The 19,524-nt window shown below is 42.8% G+C and overlaps 1 pseudogene; it reads left to right on the top strand.

The window, feature by feature from the left end:
• The first annotated feature begins 8,381 nt into the window (after positions 1–8,381).
• On the top strand, positions 8,382–15,373 carry LOC143932995 (nicotinamide N-methyltransferase-like; annotated as a pseudogene).
• The last annotated feature ends 4,151 nt before the right edge of the window (positions 15,374–19,524 follow it).

The following is a 19,524-nucleotide window of genomic DNA, read 5'->3' as shown; positions in this document are numbered from 1 at the left end:
GGACTAATTAATGAGTATCCAACACCTGCAAGCAATTTGATTGGGGTGGGGGGACTAATTAATGAGTATCCAACACCTGCAAGCAATTTGATTGGGGTGGGGGGGACTAATTAATGAGTATCCAACACCTGCAAGCAATTTGAGTGGGGGGACTAATTAATGAGTTGACAATCCATATATATCAATCCATATCTATCTATCTATCTATCTATCTATCTATCTATCTATCTATCTATCTATCTATCTATCTATCTATCTATCTATCTCTATCTCTATCTCTATCTCTATCTCTATCTCTATATCTATCTATCTATCTACACACACACACACACACAGGGTGTATACAAAGAGTATACAAAGGGTGGAGGGGGGGGGGCAAGTAAGATAGTACAATGGAGCTGACAATATGAATTATAGAGAAAAACAGTCTCGGCTGTGGGTGTATATGGGGCCCAGGATTGAATGCTGAGGACGTTAATGAAAGCAAATATGCACGTGGGACACAAAAAGGTAAAAAGCTCAAAAAAAATGACACAAAAAAAAAAAATGCATGCATTCATATAAAGGGGACATTCACATCATATTCCTGTCATGGATATTAAAAGTCATGATGAAATGAATACAAACATACAATGCATATAATGCATATAATGCAATATTAAAAGAACAAACTTACCTTCATATATTCCTTCTGCAGGACCCGAATAATGGCAGAACAGGTCTCTGTAATAATGATCCCCAGAGCCTGGGGGGAGATGCCTGTCGAGAACTTGAGGTCCTGAAGGCTTCTCCCTGTCGCCAAGTAGCGCAACGTGGCGACGAGTCTCTGCTCCGGAGTGATGGCTTGCCGCATGCAGGTATCCTGCCTGCTGATATAAGGGGTCAGCAAAGCCAGCAGTGAAAAACGGGGTCCGTCATCCTGAGATAATTCCTGAAATCATCAGGATTATTCTCACGGATCTCACGGAGTAAAGGCATATGCGAGAATTGGTCACGCTGGCGCAACCAATTCTTTGTCCATGAACTCCTCACCCTGTTCACAGACTGGGCTCGGGTCAAAGTATTAACCCCAACACCAAGCCCCAATATAGCACAAACTCGTTCCCGAGTACGTCCACTCTCCATGGCTTTGACTGGGCTCGGGTCAAAGTATTAACCCCAACACCAAGCCCCAATATAGCACAAACTCGTTCCCGAGTACGTCCACTCTCCATGGCTTTGAAACGGTTGGCTGGACAGACAAGCTCAACTGAATGCACTGAAGAACAGCCAGACCTATGAAGAACGACCTGAAACCCAGAAACGAGCGGACCAGAAGCGCCTAATAACAGGTACAACTGATCCACGCGTACCGAAAGACAGATACAAACCTCACAGGTAGACTGCGCCGCAGTGAACGGACAAATTAAGCTGAAGTCTGAAAAGCGCGAATCGTCTCTAACCAAACTTCTACTAACGCAAAGTCAGCAGAAGGAGCCCAAAGGGTGCTTTGCTGTGTCTTGGACTTCCTATTTCTAGTCCCGTCGTACGTGACGTACGTCATCGCGCACGCTTTCAGCGGACTGTTCGTTCATCGTGTGTGGTCAAGTCCGTTCATGCAAATTTTGAGCGGACTGTTTGTCGGATTGTTTGACGAACTAAGTTGGGCGAACAGTCCGCCCGTGTGTACGCGGCCTAATTCTTCTCTCAGAAACTTGCTTACTGATGCTTAAACAACAGCTGCTGTCAGTTCAAGTCTTGGTATTGTCTAAATACTGGTAGGTGCGACTCTGGTCTTTCCCATAACCAGGGCACAGTGTATTTTTTCTTCTCCTATCACTCTGATGTAGGAGCACTGTCCATAACCATAACTACTCTCATCTGAAAAGCGATGAAGTTCTATTTTCTTGTACTTTCCAAAATCATGAGGTACAAAGCATCTAGGTATCTGAACTTCTTTCAAATTTTGTAAGTCTTTTATCCAAGCCTCCCACTTTGGCCTAAAATCTTCAGGTATTGGTTCATCCCATCCCAACTTCCGTCTACATAATTCTTGTAGTATTTCTCTTGCTTTGAGGATTACTGGTGCCAAGAATCCCAATGGATTATATATAGAAGCCACTGCGGAAAGAATGGTACGTCTAGTTGCAACTTTTTCTTTCAAGGATGTTTCAAAGAAGAACTCGTCATTCTTTACATTCCATCCCAATCCAAGTACATTCTGAACTGGAAGATGATCATAATTGAGATCTACATTCTTCATTGTTGATGCACGTTCAGTGTCACTGATGGATTCCAGTACCTCTCTGTTGTTTGAGATGAATTTGTGAAGGCGCAAGTTTCCTCTTGCGCATAACTCTTGGCTTTCTTTCACTAGTTTGATTGCAGATTCTAAGGACTCTAAACTTATAAGACCATCATCTACGTAAATGTTTTTCTTAAGAAAATTTTCTGCTGATGGGCAATCCTTTTCATTTTTATTGGCCAGGTACTTCATACCATAATTGGCGCAACCTGGAGACGACACTGCTCCAAACAAGTGTACTTTCATTCTGTATTCTGCTGGCTCTGTATCTGTATCTCTGTCCTCTTCATTCTTTACATGAAACTGGTGGAACATCTTTTCAATGTCACACATGACCGCTACGGGATACTTTCTGAATCTACAGATTACTCCAGGCAGAGTGTTTGTAAGGTCTGATCCTTTTAGTAGATGACCGTTCAATGCAACACCATCATACTTTGCTGAGCAATCAAATACTACTCTAATCTTATCTTGTATCTTTGGGTGGTAAACACCTTGATGTGGGATGTACCACACTTCTCCTTCTTTGGGTTGGTTATTAACCTTTTCTGCATATCCATCTTCAAGGATGCCTTCCATGAATTTCAAATAATCCTGCTTGAATTTGAGATCTCGTCCCACCCTTTTCTTCAAACACTTCAATCTCGCTAGGGCAATATTTTTGTTATTTGGCAGACAAGGTTGTTCCCTAAAGGGTAAGGGCATTTCAAGATAATCTTGTTGGTTCTGCTGAATACTTTCTTCTAGAATGTGTACGAACTTTATGTCTTCTTGGAATACACTCTTTTCTTTAGAACTTATGTCTGCAAAGTCAGATTTAAGAATCTTAATTACTGCCGCTGAACTTACAGCTGGTAACTCTTGGGACAGATATTCGATGACACAATCCTGTCACCTGTCTAGAGTTTGCAATCTGCTGTTTTCCTCCAACAACGCCCCATCCTAGATCAGTTTGAACAGTGTAGGGTTCACCCTTTCCTCCTGCAATTACCCTTCGTGGTACCAAAGCTTCGGGACAATCATAACCTATCAACAGTCCAACACCAAACTCTTTCAGTGGGGACATTTCTTGAGACATGACAGATAAGTGTTCCCATTTATTGGCTGTTTCACAGGTAGGTATGCGATCTCGATCTAGAGGTATATCGTCTTTCGTATAAGCTGGAGGTAGATCCAATGTGAGGTTTGAATGAAGTCCTCTAACTCTCAATCCTTCGACCCTTTGACTTTTCACTAATGTCTCTCCCCGTCATTGTGGTGAGTTTGAGCTTCACTGGTTCTGTAGCCACTTGTAATTTCTTGCAGATTTCTTGATCAATGAAGGTGACATCACTTTGGGCATCCAGTAGTGCATAGGCATATACCTTCTTATTCTTCCTTTTAGGATTTGAAATGCACACTGGTACAACCATTGATGTGCCGTTGCTTTCCCTCACTCTGCAAGAGAATACAGATGCTTTATTTTCTTCCTCAGCATCTTTAGGTATTGAGGATTTATCCTTCTTTGGACATTCTTCATGTAGTGGTGTAGGATGGCGTCCTTTGCACAACATGCATGTGGCCCTTTTCTTACACTCCTTAGTAATATGGCCTTTTCTTAGGCACCGAAAACACAGTTGGTTATCAAGTACAAACCTTTTATTTTCATTTGGGGATTTCTCCTTCAATTGTTGGCACTTGTGTATAGAGTGGTTCTCTCCACAGAACATACACTTAAAAGTAGTCTGAGGATTTGTCAGTTCTGTCTCTCTGATCCCAGTAGTGACTTTGAACTTGCTCTTGTAGGTATCTAGACCTTTAGCTGTTGTGTCAGTTGCAAATCTAGTTGCTCTTGCATGTCTTATATCTCTTTCAGGCCTTTCTTCTAAGGATTTTAGGGCGTAAGATGCTGTTACTGGATTACATGCTATTCGTGCTTCCTTATTAACGAACTTAGAGAACTTTTCAAAACTTGGGAAGTTCTTACTTAGATCTAACTGTTCAGTCACATAGCGATTCCATCTAGAAGCCACTTCTTCAGGTAGCTTAGCTAGCATCCTGTGATTTTCTATATAGTCGTTCAGTACTTCTAGTCCTCGTACATGTGGGATGGCATTGCTGCATGCTTGCAGGAAGTCACCATACTCTTGGAGTTTGAAATATTCTTTAGGACCTATTTTAGGCCAGTTATTCAATTTCTCCCTAAAGGCTCTTTGTACTAAGAAAGGATGACCATATCTTGCTGTTGTGCTTTTTAGGGACAGTTTCCCGCACAATATTTATTAAGTAATTTTTAAGGAAGATATTTTTAAGATACAAAATCAATCTATATGACACAGTCTATACATGTGAAACGTATTCACGGAGACAAGTGATCATACAAAATAGTTACATTTATTGGTTGACAAAAGACAAATATTTACATGAAATTAAAACATCGATTGCGTCACATGAACACCTTGACAATTAATGGAAACACCCACAAAATGGGAGTGTCGTACTTTGGACTTAATTATCACCATTATCACTTCTTGGTAGAATCAATAACCTTTTGATAATTGACAATTAAACAGAATGTCTGTATTTCACACGTCCAACCGTTACTATACTGCAGGTAAGTAAGTGGTTAACAATGTGAAATAAATTAGACGTTTGTTTGTCAATAAAATTGGCAACTATGCAAAAAAAAATATTTATAATGAAAAATAGAATTTAGAGAAAAATCTAAAAGGCGGTTATTGATTCGGGAGAAAGATTTTCAATAATAGAATATTCAAAACATCAATATTTAAGAAAACATAGAAGATATAATAAACAAATATTTACCCATTCCAAATATGGCTATTAGTGTGGATTGTTGGTTACCAGGATTTTTAAGATGGCTGCCAGGGCATTCAACATGGATTCTCTTACAGAGGAATTACTTTGTATGACCTCTGAGTTCCAAGGAGCAGGGATCTTCATGAATGTAAAAATGTGTACTCATGCATGGTGCATGAGTATCAGTTTGTCTGGGAGTCTTCCAGTGTCCCTTCTCAGGGTGGGTCCCTAAGCTTCCTCCTATGACCATCTTTTGTGCTTCTTAAATATACTCTTAAACAATAAGATCATAACATTATACTAAGTTCTGCCCAAAAGGTATGTGTTCCCTCCTCATTGGCAGGCAAAACGTAATGATTACCTTTCCCAGGAGCCTCGTGATTTTAAGGTAATAGCACCTTCAACCACCAGGTGTCTCACATGTGTTTGGTGTTTATCTCTTTAAGTTAATATTTTATATTTATAATGTGTATTGTTTTTATATATGTTCTAACCAATATATCTTTGTGTTCAGGAATAATAGTAAATGATATAATATAAAATATGCTTAACATAATTTTGAATAATCCCCATTGTATAACATGGTTATATATGTATATCAATGTATATCTATTAAATCTTTAGTCCATTTAGAAAGGACACAGGTTAGATATATATCAAACAATATCACATACAATTATTATCTATATGAATACATGTATAATTCGGGTATCCAATCAATATTTGTTTATCTAAACATAGGTTAAACTCTTATACAGTTATAATCACGATTATATGTTTTTCATAATGCTAATTCGTTGCTAAAACACTTCTATTTATAATCACACTTTCATATATAATTTCTTTATGACAAAGTTCTTTAGATCATTAGATACTAACATTATAATATCTCTTTTGTGACCTACACATATCACATATGCCGTATTTATCGTCGTATAACACGCACAGGTGTATAACATGCACATTCATTTTAAGAGGGAAGTTTCAGGGAAAAACTAAAATTTTTGTATTAGCGTATAACACGCAATCCGCTATTTGCACCCGATTTTCATGGTGAAAAAGTAAGTGTTATACGCCAATAAATATGGTAGTTTGAATTACTTGAAGTACTTTTGAAATATGTCTGACTTGCATATCCCTCTAACACCATGTTTTGAGATGGACTTTGAGCAGTCCAATAAATGTTTAGATGGCTTAGCTGTGCCCTCAAGTCCCTAGAATTCACACAATAGGTTTTGCTGGACAAGGTGTCAGCTATTGAATTTTGTCTTCATGGTTGTATATTGTCCAAACAGTCTTCACTTGAGCACAATGGTGTTTTCTAGTTAAGGATTATTTCCATGTGATAAATAATTAGTCATTCCCTATGCAAGTTTGGTCTTCTCAATCTAACCAACAAAGATATGTACACATCTTCTTGTTTGGTGACAAGAGTTATCATTGTTCCAGTCTCTTGTTTCAACACAGGGTTTGTAAAACTTTAAAAGATAACTAATCCCCTGAACATTTGGAAAAACATGTGAGATCATGTATTTTGCTTTAAAGGTCTCCAAGAGGGTAACAGTTCAATAATATCAAAATTATAGTTCATCCACTTTTTTTTAGGCCTATCCCATCTGCCAGTGAATATTAAATGTATTACTTCATGAATTCAGAACATTGCATTTAACTTTTCCCAAGCTTGCTTGTAGGCTTCTTCATCTATTGTATAGAAGTTACCTTCGAGAACTTTCTTTGCTTCTCCACCAACATATTTCTGAAGGTAGAATAACTTGTCAACTGACCTGGAGCAATAATGCTCAAAGATCATTTCAAAACTTGCCTTCCACTCTATGAACTTCAGTATGTCTCCTGAAAATACTGTAGGTTCTGGAACAGGACTATTCTCTGGTGACAACGCGGCAACAGAAAACCGGGCCACCGCTTGTAAAAGAGCTAGAATAAGGCGCGGCTGCCCGGCAAGAAGAACCGAAGAGGGGGACAAGACCCCCGAAGAGGGGGACAAGACCCCAGAAGTCAGAAGAAGAGGGAGGCGGCGAAGAAGAAAGCCGGGCTCCTCCACTAGTAAAAGAGCTAGCAGAAGATAGCGGAGGAGTCCGGCGAGAAGACCCCCCCAAGATGGAAGACCCCCGTAGCAGTGCAATAAATTATTTTTAAACCTTGTGTGTTGTGTTTTTTTTTTTTAATTCACAGGTGATTGGGTAGGGGTACATTGTACCCCATACTCACATAGGGTGGGGGGGCAGTATCCGGGGGCCCCCTTATTAAAGGGGGCTCCCGGATTCCGATAAGCCCCCCACCCGTAGACCCCGACAACCAATGGCCAGGGTTGTCGGGAAGAGGCCCTTGTCCTCATCAACATGGGGACAAGGTGCTTTGGGGTGGGGGGGCCTCACGGCCCCCTTTCCCCAAAGCACCCACCATGCTGAGGGCACGCAGCCTGGTACAGCTCAGGAGGGGGGGCGCTCGCTCGTCCCACCCCCTTTCCTGGCCGGGTAGCGTGCTCGGATAAGGGTCTGATATGGACCTGGGGGGACCCCCACGCCGTTTTGTCGGCGTAGGGATTCCACTTTAAGTCCATACTAGGTGACGGGGCCAGCAACGCCTCCTTCGCTGATCCTGGCTACCTGGAGCCGTGCTCAAAATGAGCGGACTTTTGTCCGGGCGGGAAAAGTCTGTTCATTTCAAAAGTACGGCGGGGTAACACACACATGCCCGTATTGTCCGCCGGACTAGCACACACGGCCGTATTGTCTGCCGAAATCCGAGTTCCTGCGGACAGATTGATGTGCAAAACTACTTTCTTAGTCCGCCGGACTTTTGGGTAAAAAAGTCCGCCGGAGCCCACATACGGGCGGATTGTCCGGCGGACTTGAGTTCGCCGGACTTTTCCACCAGATTGTTTGATCGTATGTACACGGCTTGAGGCTCAGGAAATAGTTTTGTTTTCTTGCTTGTTTGTTTGATAATGCTGGTTTGTTTGTCTGGTTTGTTTGGTTTGATTTGGTTTGGTGGTTTGTCTGGTTTGGTGGTTTGGTTTGGTAGTACTACAAGTGAACACATAACTAGTTAAGTATACAGTTCTAATTAGGGGTGCAACGGATCATGACCGATCCGTGATCCGACCTGTTCGGATTGGCACCCCATGCCATCCGCGGAGCGGTCCGCGGCCGCGGCCATAGGAAAGGCCGCGGCTTCGGCCTAGCTCCGGAGCGAGCAGCCATCTTGGTACACCCGGCGGCGGCGACCTGTGCGCTGACGTCACCCCCAGCGCAAGTTGTTCAGCCTGTGCCAGTGAATGCAGCCTGTGTCCGGAGGAGTCACGCTGGATACCGTGCTTCTTCAGAAAACGTATTTTATGCAGGTACCATTACCAAATCTAACTTAACAAGTCCCCTGACAGCCTTAAAAAAAACACGAGACACTATTCCTCCCACTGACACCAATGATGGGGCTCTAATCCTCCCACTGACACCAATGATGGGGCTCTAATCCTCCCAGTGACACCAATGATGGCGCTCTAATCCTCCCAGTGACACCAATGATGGCGCTCTAATCCTCCCACTAACACCAATGATGGGGCTCTATTCTCCCCACTGTCACCAATACTGGGGCACTATTCCCCCCCACTGACACCAATGATGTGGCACTATTCCCCCCCCCACTGACACCAATGATGGGGCACTATTCCCCCCCCACTGACACCAATGATGGGGCACTATTCCCCCCCCCACTGACACCAATGATGGGGCACTATCCCCCCCTGACACCAATGATGGGGCACTATTCCCCCCACCCCATGACACCAATGATGGGGCACTATTCCCCCCCCCCACTGACACCAATGATGGGGCACTATCCCCCCCACTGACACCAATGATGGGGCACTATTCCCCCCACTGACACCAATGATGGGGCACTATTCCCCCCCCACTGACATCAATGAAGGGGCACTATTCCCCCCCCCCCCACTGATACCAATGATGGGGCACTATTCCCTCCCACTGACACCAATGATGGGGCACTATTCCTCCCACTGATACCAATGATGAGACACTATTTCTCCCACTGATACCAATGATGGGACACTATTTCTCCCAATGACACCAATGATGGGGCACTATTCCTCCCACTGACACCAATGATGGGCCTCTAATCCTCCCACTGACACCAATGATGGGGCTCTAATCCTCCCAGTGACACCAATGATGGGGCACTATTCCCCCCCCACTGACACCAATGATGGGGCACTATCCCCCCCACTGACACAAATGATGGGGCACTATTCCCCCCCCCACTGACACCAATGATGGGGCACTATTCCTCCCACTGATACCAATGATGGGACACTATTCCTCCCACTGATACCAATGATGGGACACTATTTCTCCCACTGATACCAATGATGGGACACTATTTCTCCCAATGACACCAATGATGGGGCACTATTCCTCCCACTGACACCAATGATGGGCCTCTAATCCTCCCACTGACACCAATGATGGGCCTCTAATCCTCCCACTGACACCAATGATGGGGCACTATTCTCCCCACTGTCACCAATGATGGGGCACAATTCCCCCCACTGACACCAATGATGTGGCACTATTCCCCCCCCACTGACACCAATGATGGGGCACTATTCCCCCCCACTGACACCAATGATGGGGCACCATTCCCCCCCACTGACACCAATGATGGGGCACTATTCCCCCCCCCCACTGACACCAATGATGGGGCACTATCCCCCCCCCCACTGACACCAATGATGGGGCACTATTCCCCCCCCGACACCAATGATGGGGCACTATTCCCCCACTGACACCAATGATGGGGCACTATTCCCCCCACTGACACCAATGATGGGGCACTATTCCCCCCACTGACACCAATGATGGGGCACTATTCCTCCCACTGACACCAATGATGGGGCGCGACACGATTGCCATCATCCTGGGACTCATCATGGCGGTCTGTTTGGAGGAACTTTGATCGGTGGTGAGCTTGGGGCAAATCATAAGTGATATGCTGACTGTTTTTATGCTTGGCGGGGGGGATAGTGTTATACCTTTTATTTAATTAAACAATGTGGCACATAGTGTTATACCTTTTATTTAAAGTAGAAAAGCTACAATTTCTGGGGAAATTGTGTGAAGTGTTCTTGCCTCCACCTACTGGAGTGGGCGGAGTAACTGGGGGGGGAGGGGTCATAATGTTTTGGCTGATCGTGGGGTTGTCAGCTTTTGTCAACTCCCACTCTAGTTTTGAACATGTCGCCATTCATTCCTATGGGACAAATTTCGCCGCAAAAACGACGGTATTTGTAGCGTTTTAGACGAGCACGTGGATTCCATCACAGGGGGATTCGATGTTGTTTATAACTTCTTTGCACACCTCTGCTTTGGAATACTAATAGGACAAAGGGTTTTGATGCTTTCACTATCAATTGCAGCATTTCTATCACTTTTGGACTATTAGAAGCCAGTTCCATTTGAGTGGGGGGTCCCTGTCTCTGCCGCGGAATTGGGGGGGGGGTCCCTGTCCCTGCGGTAGAATCGTGGTAAGGGAAGGTTTTTACACCAATTCACGTGTTTACGTTTCCGTCGTTCCCTATTGTAATAATACGTTCAGTGCAATCCTATTTTTTCTCTTTTATTCGCTGTATTGGGGTTTTGTGCAGATTGCAGATTGCTAGTTCCACTGAGTTTTCAGGGATTTTTGTGGTTGGCCACATAAGTTCACTTCTAGGTCTTAGCACAGTTTCTTTCCTTTTTTTAATTATTTTTTGATGATGTGGACATACTAGGCTTTCACTATCCATGTTTCAAGGAAGATGATGTGCCTTCTGCTGCACTTTAAGTTGTTTTTGGCTCATTGCCCATTGGTCCATGTTTAAAGGAAGGAGATACGCCTTTTATGTTTCACTTTAAGCAGGCTAGTGTATCATTCCTGCTGGCAATTTGGCAAGTTTAGATGGAGCACAGTTGTGCTTTAAAGCGGGAGTCCGCCATTTTTTTTTAAAAAGCCAGCAGCTACAAATACTGCAGCTGCTGACTTTTAAAATAATGACACTTACCTGCCCAGCGCGCCCGCGATGTCGGCACCCGAAGCCGATCTCTCGATCGTGTCTCGGGTGCTGCCGCCGCCATCTTGGGTATGGGAATCAGGAAATGGAGCCTTGCGGCTTCATTTCCCGGTTCCCTACTGCGCATGCGCGAGTCGTGCTGCGCAATAAGGATGGTCCCCACTGTCTCTGGGATCCGTGTTTTTCCCAGCAGACAGCGGGGGACCTTCGGAAAGGGCCGTAGATTCTGCGGAAAGGGGCGTACCTTCTGCAGATATCTATGCCGGAAGTGGGTGCAGATACCTGTACTGTACAGGTACCTGCACCCCCCTCCCCCCTGAAAGGTGCCAATTGTGGTGCCGGAGGGGGGGAGGGTTCCAATGAGCAGAAGCTCCACTTTAGGGTGGACCTCCGCTTTAACTGTTCTGAATTCAAATGCATTGCATAGAGACTATTCCACAGCTCTCCTTTTGAATATATTGCTGCAGGCCACTTTAAAGGAAATGTGTTGATTAACATCAGCATTGGACCCGTCATTCACCATCTCTATTCAGCGCAGAAATATTTTAGAGATATCATCCTTCTCAAGTCTACTGAGAACTGTATTCTAGAAGTGAAAAAATTGATGAACCGCCGAACCGGAGCGTTTGATTGGTCACATGCCTCTACATTTGCTACAGAAATGGCAGGAAATAGGTGACGTATCTGCCAAATTTTTTATCAGAGTACAGGGCAATGAGCCAGTAATGTTGGGAGGAGGCCAGACACAATGGGGAGATTTATTAAAACTGGAGCGTGCAAAATCTTGTGCAGCTCTGCATAGCAACCAATCAGCTTCCAGGTTTTCCTGTAATAGAACAAGCTGAAGTTAGAAGCCAATTGGCTACCATGCACAGCTGCACAATATTTCAAGTGCTACAGTTTTAATAACTTCCCCTAATCTTTAAAGAACTTGTATTCTCTTTTAATTAGTGGTTTCATTTTGTGAGAAGTTTGGTAAATCAGGTAGTAATATTACATATTTGTGGGAAATGTGATCCCCAGCAAAAAGAGGTGGAGGAGAGGGTGGAGAGGAGGGGGCAGGGGAGAAAACTGGAAAGAGGGGGAATGGAGAAAGGCAGGCAAAGAGTAAAATAGAGAATAGGCGAGAACAGCAGAGGACGGTGAGGAGAGGGGAGAGGACGAAAAGGCAGAAGAGCGAGACAAGAAGGAGGGGGGGAGGCGATTTCCCTTCCTGCGCAGAGGGAAGTGACGTCAGGAGCCCAGGCACCGAAGGAGGCAGACTACTAAGGACCCCCTAGCAACAGGCATTTAGAGAAATGTTTCCTCAAATGTTTTTGTTTTTGTTTTTTTTCAGCACATTAATACATTTTTGTTTTGGGGTGGAACTCCACTTTAAAGAAAAACTTCACAAAATGGTCAGTGATTGCTTGCCAACCAGCAACTAAAGACAATAAACAGTTTGTTCAGAAGGAATAAAGGTCAGTGGCTGGCTGCAAAAATTGCCCCCCTCCCCCCGAGCAGTGATGGTCAGTGGCTGGTTGGAACAATAACCTTGTAAAGCGTTGTTTATCAGTAGCTGGCTTTAGAAATACAGTATTTGTGGTCAAATATCAGTATCAGTGGCTGGCAGGAATAACAATTGGTGGTGCATGACTGGCTGGAGCAGTAGCCATCTTTCCCAGCATTGGTGGTTAGTGGCTGGTTGGTTGAAACAATAAACTACTCTCCACCAGCATTGCTGATTAATGGCTGGCTAGAACACTAAACCTGCTCCCAGCATTGGTGGTTAGTGGAGTGGCTATCTGGAACAAACATTTTGGTCAATAGCTGGCTGTAAAAATGCACCCCTTCAGCATTGGTGGTCAGTGGCTGGCTGTAAAAATTCCCTTCTATCATTAGTGATCATCTAGTTGAGCACTGGATACAGGCTTCTTTCAGTGCCAGGTGCCAGAACACAGAGTGCATTCCAGTAACTGGCACACCACTGCCACTATGCCTGTTGCAGTTGGGCCCCCCGTAAATAGTACTATGTAGTGCAGATCACACTTCTAATGTATGCAGTGAGTGGACAGTGAGCTGTTCCCTTCTTGGGACAATGTGCACTGCATACACTGAACACATCATGTATGTGTAGCAAGGTCTCAGGCCTCCTTTAGTCTAACGAAAACCTCCAGAGCCAAGAGCTGCTGACACCCTTCAGTATAGCATAGGTTGTTAGTCATAGTGGGTGTAGTGTAAGATAGATTCATGGGCGCCAGACACTAATTGAATGCAGGGAGATTTTATTTCTCTTAAACACAACTGTAGGAGAGAGGATTTAGGGTCAGGACAGCCTTAAGTTAGTTGCAATGTTAATTGACAGACTCCGAGACTTCTATAAGTAGACAGCCATGCAGGGAAAGGCTTCCAGCTAGACACCACATCTGCATGTGTAGGAATGCTGTCTCCTAGGGCAACAGTCTTAGAACAGTTCCTAACACAAGTTAGGAACAACAAACTCCTTCATTTTCTTTACAATCACTGCTTGTAGTTTCTCAACCCACTGAGCTCCCAGTCTCTCTCACTACACTTGATGATTCACTGACACTGAATCCCTTAAAGTCTTCCAATCTTCAGTTTAATATCTTCCTCAAGTGTCAATCCCCGCTTTTCTGCTGGGTCCCTAACTTGGCACTCCAGGTACTTATCCAGCTTCACCCAAATGGCCTGCTCGACACACAAGACTGCTCTGCAAGCGTCACCTCCGCTGGCCGGGTCCCTGGCTCGACACCTGCTGAAGTTTCCCCATTCTTCGCCGTCCCTGGTTGGTGAGAATACTGCTCCGGTACTTGCTTCAGCTACTTACAGTGGTCCCTGGTAACAAGGTGAATGGCCCCTTAGTGGCGACAGCTTCCCCTCTACCCCTGACCATGACAGGTTCTCTGGCCAACAGACCCATCACTTCTGGTTGGACTGCAAGGTGCAGTCCCAACCCTATGCTGCTCTCTTGCTTCTGGATAGGCCCTTAGACAGCCTACCAGCCAGATGTGCCCAGGATAGGCCCATGCTCCGGCCTAGCAGCCTGGGCAATACAACACACATCCACCCAGACAGCCGCCCAGGTGGCACATAACACTGATCAGCTGACTCCACTCAAATCCAGCAGGCCAAGGGATTTAAGAAAACCCCTGCCCATTGGCTGAGATATCCCATATACTTCTAATCTGTCCTTGCTTTGCCCTTGTCTTATCTAATGCCACCAGATACCCTGCCACCCAGCAGCAGAAGAGAGATGGGGCAACAATTCTAGACTTAGAGTGAAATCAAATGATCCCTAACAATGAGCCAAGTTAACTACACCTGGCAGGTAAATTTAGGAGAAACCCTGCCTAAACATCAGGGTGCTACATCTGCTCCCTTGGAGGGGAATGAAGAAAAAGACAGCATAGGAGAAGAGAGGGGAAACAAGAAAAGAAGAGGGGAGAGAAGAAGAGGATAAGGAAGAGTAGGGGAGTAAAGGTGAAGAGATGAGAGAATAGAAGACAAGAGAAGAGAGGAGAGGATGGGGAAGGGGCAGGAGAAAGAGAAGGGATAGGGGCTTATCATTGCACACACATCCAAAAAAAATTATAATAAATCAAATGTCCACTATGGCAATGATTACACTCTTCATGACCCCAGTCTTATGTATTAGTACTACAAATATCCATCTAAAACTCAGAAATGTTAGCAGTATACACCAGCTGAGAACTAATGCACTCAATGCCTGATAGAAAATCTATTTAATGTTGAATGTGACATGGTATGTGCTTCTGCCTTCCAGTGAGCAATGTGAGGAAAAGGAAGTTGGAATTAGGGCGGCAATTACCCATGTTGTAAAATTCGATCTCAACCTGGAAAATCTCACAGACCCAATTGTGCTACCACAAGCCGACTGCCTGGTGTTCTGGTGTATTCTGGAAGCCATAAGCAAAGACCTTGATGATTTTGTGAAAAATTTTAGGAGATTGTCAAAGCTTCTGAAACCTGGTGGGCACTTGTTGTATTATGGAGGACTAAATGGCACATTTTATGTAGTTGGGGGGGAGAAGTTCCATATGGTAAAGTAGAATGAAAGCAACTTGAGAAGTATACTCAGTAATGAGGGGTTTGTTATCACTCATTTGGAGGTCACCCAAAGAAAGGCTGAGACTGATCTGTGTGATTTTGATTCAGCTGTGTTCTGCACAGCTTATAAGCAGTAGAAACATATTTAGGCATGCCACCTACTATGTATTTGGCCAAGGTGTGTAGGAAGTCTTCTGGACACAGAGATTGTCAGTTGCAAACCTGCTTCCAAAATCTAAAAAACAGCATTTCATAATAAAGGATGAGAGCACTGCTGAGCGCACATCAGAAATAGTGAGGTGTAATCAAAAGTATAGTAGAAATGATGTATAATATATTGTATATAAAGATAATAAATTAAATCTGGCACATAAAATTTGAATAAAATAAAGGTAATAAGAATAAAATTGTGACTCTTCTGCTACCTTAGGATACACTATGCTCTGCCCATTGGGTCGCTGAAAATAGCTTTTCATAGTGGCATGAACCTTTTCCCACCAGCCATATGCATCATTTGGCAGCATGATGGTAGGTTTTAACGCCAGGCTGCCATATTCATGTGCATTCCTGGCAATGATGTTTTGTGTTGGGAGTGAACTCACTCTGTGCCCCCCAGTGCTGTGGCTGAGCTGTCACCAACAGCTCCGAGTCACTATTTATGATCATGTGATCACTGTGGTAGCCAAGCTATCAAATTAACAGAAACCTGCCCTCCAGCCTCTGACATTAAAGTGTCTGTAGACCCTTACATATACCCAGTGAAGTGAACAGCCTCAGGTGATACACAGAGAGCAAACAAATCCTCCTCCATAGGTTTTACTTATTTATCTGCAGTCTTACATAGTTAGTAAGGTTTAATAAAGACACCACACCATCTTGAGTGAGTGTGTCTACAATTATCCCTATTTATTTAACCACTTGACCACTGGACACTTAAACACCCTTAATAACCAGACCAATTTTCAGCTTTCGGTGTTCTCACATTTTGAATGACAATTACTCAGTCATGCAACACTGGACCTATATGAAATTTTTGTCCTTTTTTATTTACACAAATAGAGCTTTCTTTTGGTGGTATTTAATCACCGCTCGGTTTTTTATTTTTTGTGCTATAAAAGAAAAAATACAGAAAATTCTGTAAAAAAATGAATTTTTCTTTGTTTCTGTTATAAAATTTAGCAGATTAGTAATTTTTTATTCATAAATTTTGACCAAAATTTATACTACTACATATCTTTGGTAAAAATAAGTACAAATTGGTGGATATTATTTGGTCTTTGTGAAAGTTATAGAGTTCACAAGCTATGGTGCCAATATCTGAAAAATGATCACACCTGAAGTACTGATGGCCTATTTCAATTCTTGAGACCCTAACATGCCAGAAAAGTACAAATGACCCCTTTTTGGAAAGAAGACATTCCAAGGTATTTAGTAAGAGGCATGATGAGTTTTTTGAAGTTGTCATTTTTTCCCACAATTCTTTGCAAAATCAAGATTTTTTTAACTTTTTTTTTTCACAAAATGTTCATATTATCAGTTTATTTCCCACACACAGCACATGCATACCACAAATTACACCCCAAAACACATTCTGCTATTACTCTAGAGTACGACGATACCACATATGTGAGACTTTTACACAGTGTGGCCACATACAGAGGCCCAACATGCAGGGAGCGCCATCAGGCATTCTGGAGCACCCAGGACAATTCTGACATTTCTCTCCTACATGTAAAAATCATCATTTATTTTCTAGAAAATTACATAGAATCCCAAAACATTATATATGTTTTTTTAACAAACACCCTGGAGAATACAATGGGGGTCATTGCAACTTTTTATCTCGCACGATATTTGCGCAGCAATTTTTCGAATGCTATTTTTTTTAAAAAAAAACAGTTTTGTGCTAAAAAAAAACAAAAAAACACAGTAAAGTTAGCCCAATTGTTGCATAATGTGAAAGATGATGTTACGCTGAGTAAATAGATACCTAACATGTCACTCTTAAAAATTGCACACGCTCGTGGAATGGCGCCAAACTTAAAAATCCCCATAGGCGACGATTTCATTTTTTTTTACTGGTTATATGTTTTGAGTTACAGAGGAGGTCTAGGGCTAGAATTATATCTCTCGCTCTAACGTTCGCAGCGATACCTCACATGTGTAGTTTGAACTCCGTTCGCTTCTGCATGCGAGCACATGGGGACAGGGGCGCTTTAAAAAAAAAAAGTTATTGTTCATTTTACTTTATTTATTGTAGTTTGACATTTTTTTCCCCAAAAATAAATTTTTTGATCACTTTTATTCCTATTACAAGGAATGTAAACATCCCTTGTAATAGGAATATGGCATGACAGGTCCTCTTTACAGTGAGATATGGGGTCAATAAGACCCCGCATCTCACCTCTAAGCTGGGAAGCCTGAAAAAAAAAAAGATTCTGGCTTTGATTGTATTGGCGAGTCGGTAGAAGCACCGGAGGGCAGCGGGAGGGGGGGATGTCTATGGCTGGGTATTGCAGGGTATCACCGACTATGGCTGGGTATCTCCGAGTATGGCTGGGTATCTCAGAGTATGGCGTTGCAGAGTATTGCGTTGCAGAGCATTGCAGGGTATTGGCGGGTGTTGCAGAGCATTGCAGGGTATTGGCAGGTGTTGCAGGGTATTGGCGGGTGTTGCAGAGCATTGCAGGGTATTGCAGAGTAATGGAAGGGAATTGGGGGGTTCATTTTCGGTGAGCAGCGATGTGGGCACTGCAGATGCAGCCCACATTGCTGCTGACACCGATCTCTTCCCCCTCTGCTGTTCCGATTGGTACAGAGAGGGGGAGGGAGGAACCGGCGTCATAACAATCATTTGACGGAGCGATTACGTGGTAAACGGCCGCGATGAGCGGCCGTTTACCGTGATCCATGATGCGCCGGTCCTGAGAGCGGAATTCTGGGAGGACGTCATATGACGGCCTCCCAGAGTTAAACAACCGCCCTGTAGCTGTAATTCGGCTATGGGCCGGTTGTTAAGTGGTTAAGGTACTCATATAGCACTGTAAATTTATACAGTGCTCCACACATGCATCACACACTCACATCAGTCCCTACCCTCAAGGAGCCCACAATCCAAGGTCCCCAACTCACTCATATACTAGGGCCAATTTTGGACAGAAGCCAATAAACCTACCAGCTTGTCTTTGGAGTGTGGAAGGAAACCCAAGTACCCAGAGAAAACCCACACAGGTACAGGGAGAACATGCAAACTCCAGGCAGGTAGTCTGGTGGTTGGGATTTGAACCAGCGACCATTTTTACTGCTAGGCAATAGTGCTACCAACTACACCACTGTGTCTTCTCTCCTGTATGTGCCTTCAAAAGGCAGAAAAGTGTTAAAATCTTTCTTCATCTGTTAGTATCACAAAAGAGGGGCAGAGAGGCTGCAGTTACAAAGTGTGAGAGCTGATTGTGGGAAAGAAACACACTCCCCCTCCATACAACAAAAGAACTGGGTTCTGAATAGACAAGTCTGCTGAGCTACTTAAAAATGTATCTCATGTTTAGGGAAAATTTCTCAGAAGTGACTAGATATGTGTAAAAAAAAAAAAATTGTTTTGTTTCGATTTATTATTTACATAAATTTCTTTAATTAAATTTCTTAAATTTTTTTCGGAATTCGTTTTGTTAATTCAAATCAATAAAAAAATTACAAATTTGGTCAAATTAAACTCTTTGAGTGAATTGGGAAATTTTTAATCGATTCGAACTCAAATTCCATTCGAATTTGAATCAAATTTCATTCAAAATCAAATTTATTCTGTTAGAAATTCACATTTTTGGAAGGTGGATATATTATTTTCTATTTCATTTCTATTCTATTCTATAATTTTATTTTCTATTCTTTTCTATTATATTCTTTTCGAATTTTGAATTCCAGAAAATGGTTATATTGTTACATTCATTCTATTCTATTCTATTGTTTTTTTTATTCTATGCCATTCTAGACTATTCTTTTCTATTCACATTCAAATTTAGGAAGGTGTTATATTCTTTAAATTCTATTAAATTCTATATATTTTTTCTATTCTATTCCTTTATTTTTTATTTTATTTGTTTCTTTTATTCTCTACTCTATTTTGTTCTGTTTTACTCTATTCTTTTCGATTCTGTTCTATGTCTTTCTATTCATTTATTTGTAATCTGTTCTGTTTCACTCTATTTTATTCTATTATTTTATTTTCTATTCTATTTTATTCTCTTCAGAAATTCAAATTTGATTTGAAAATGGTTAGAATTAGAATTTT

The sequence above is a fragment of the Lithobates pipiens genome, unplaced genomic scaffold (assembly GCF_037356315.1).
Source record: "Lithobates pipiens isolate NorthernLeopardFrog02 unplaced genomic scaffold, aLitPip1_a1.2 Scaffold_27, whole genome shotgun sequence".
NCBI lineage: Eukaryota > Metazoa > Chordata > Amphibia > Anura > Ranidae > Lithobates > Lithobates pipiens.
This window is presented reverse-complemented; position numbering and strand designations above follow the sequence as displayed.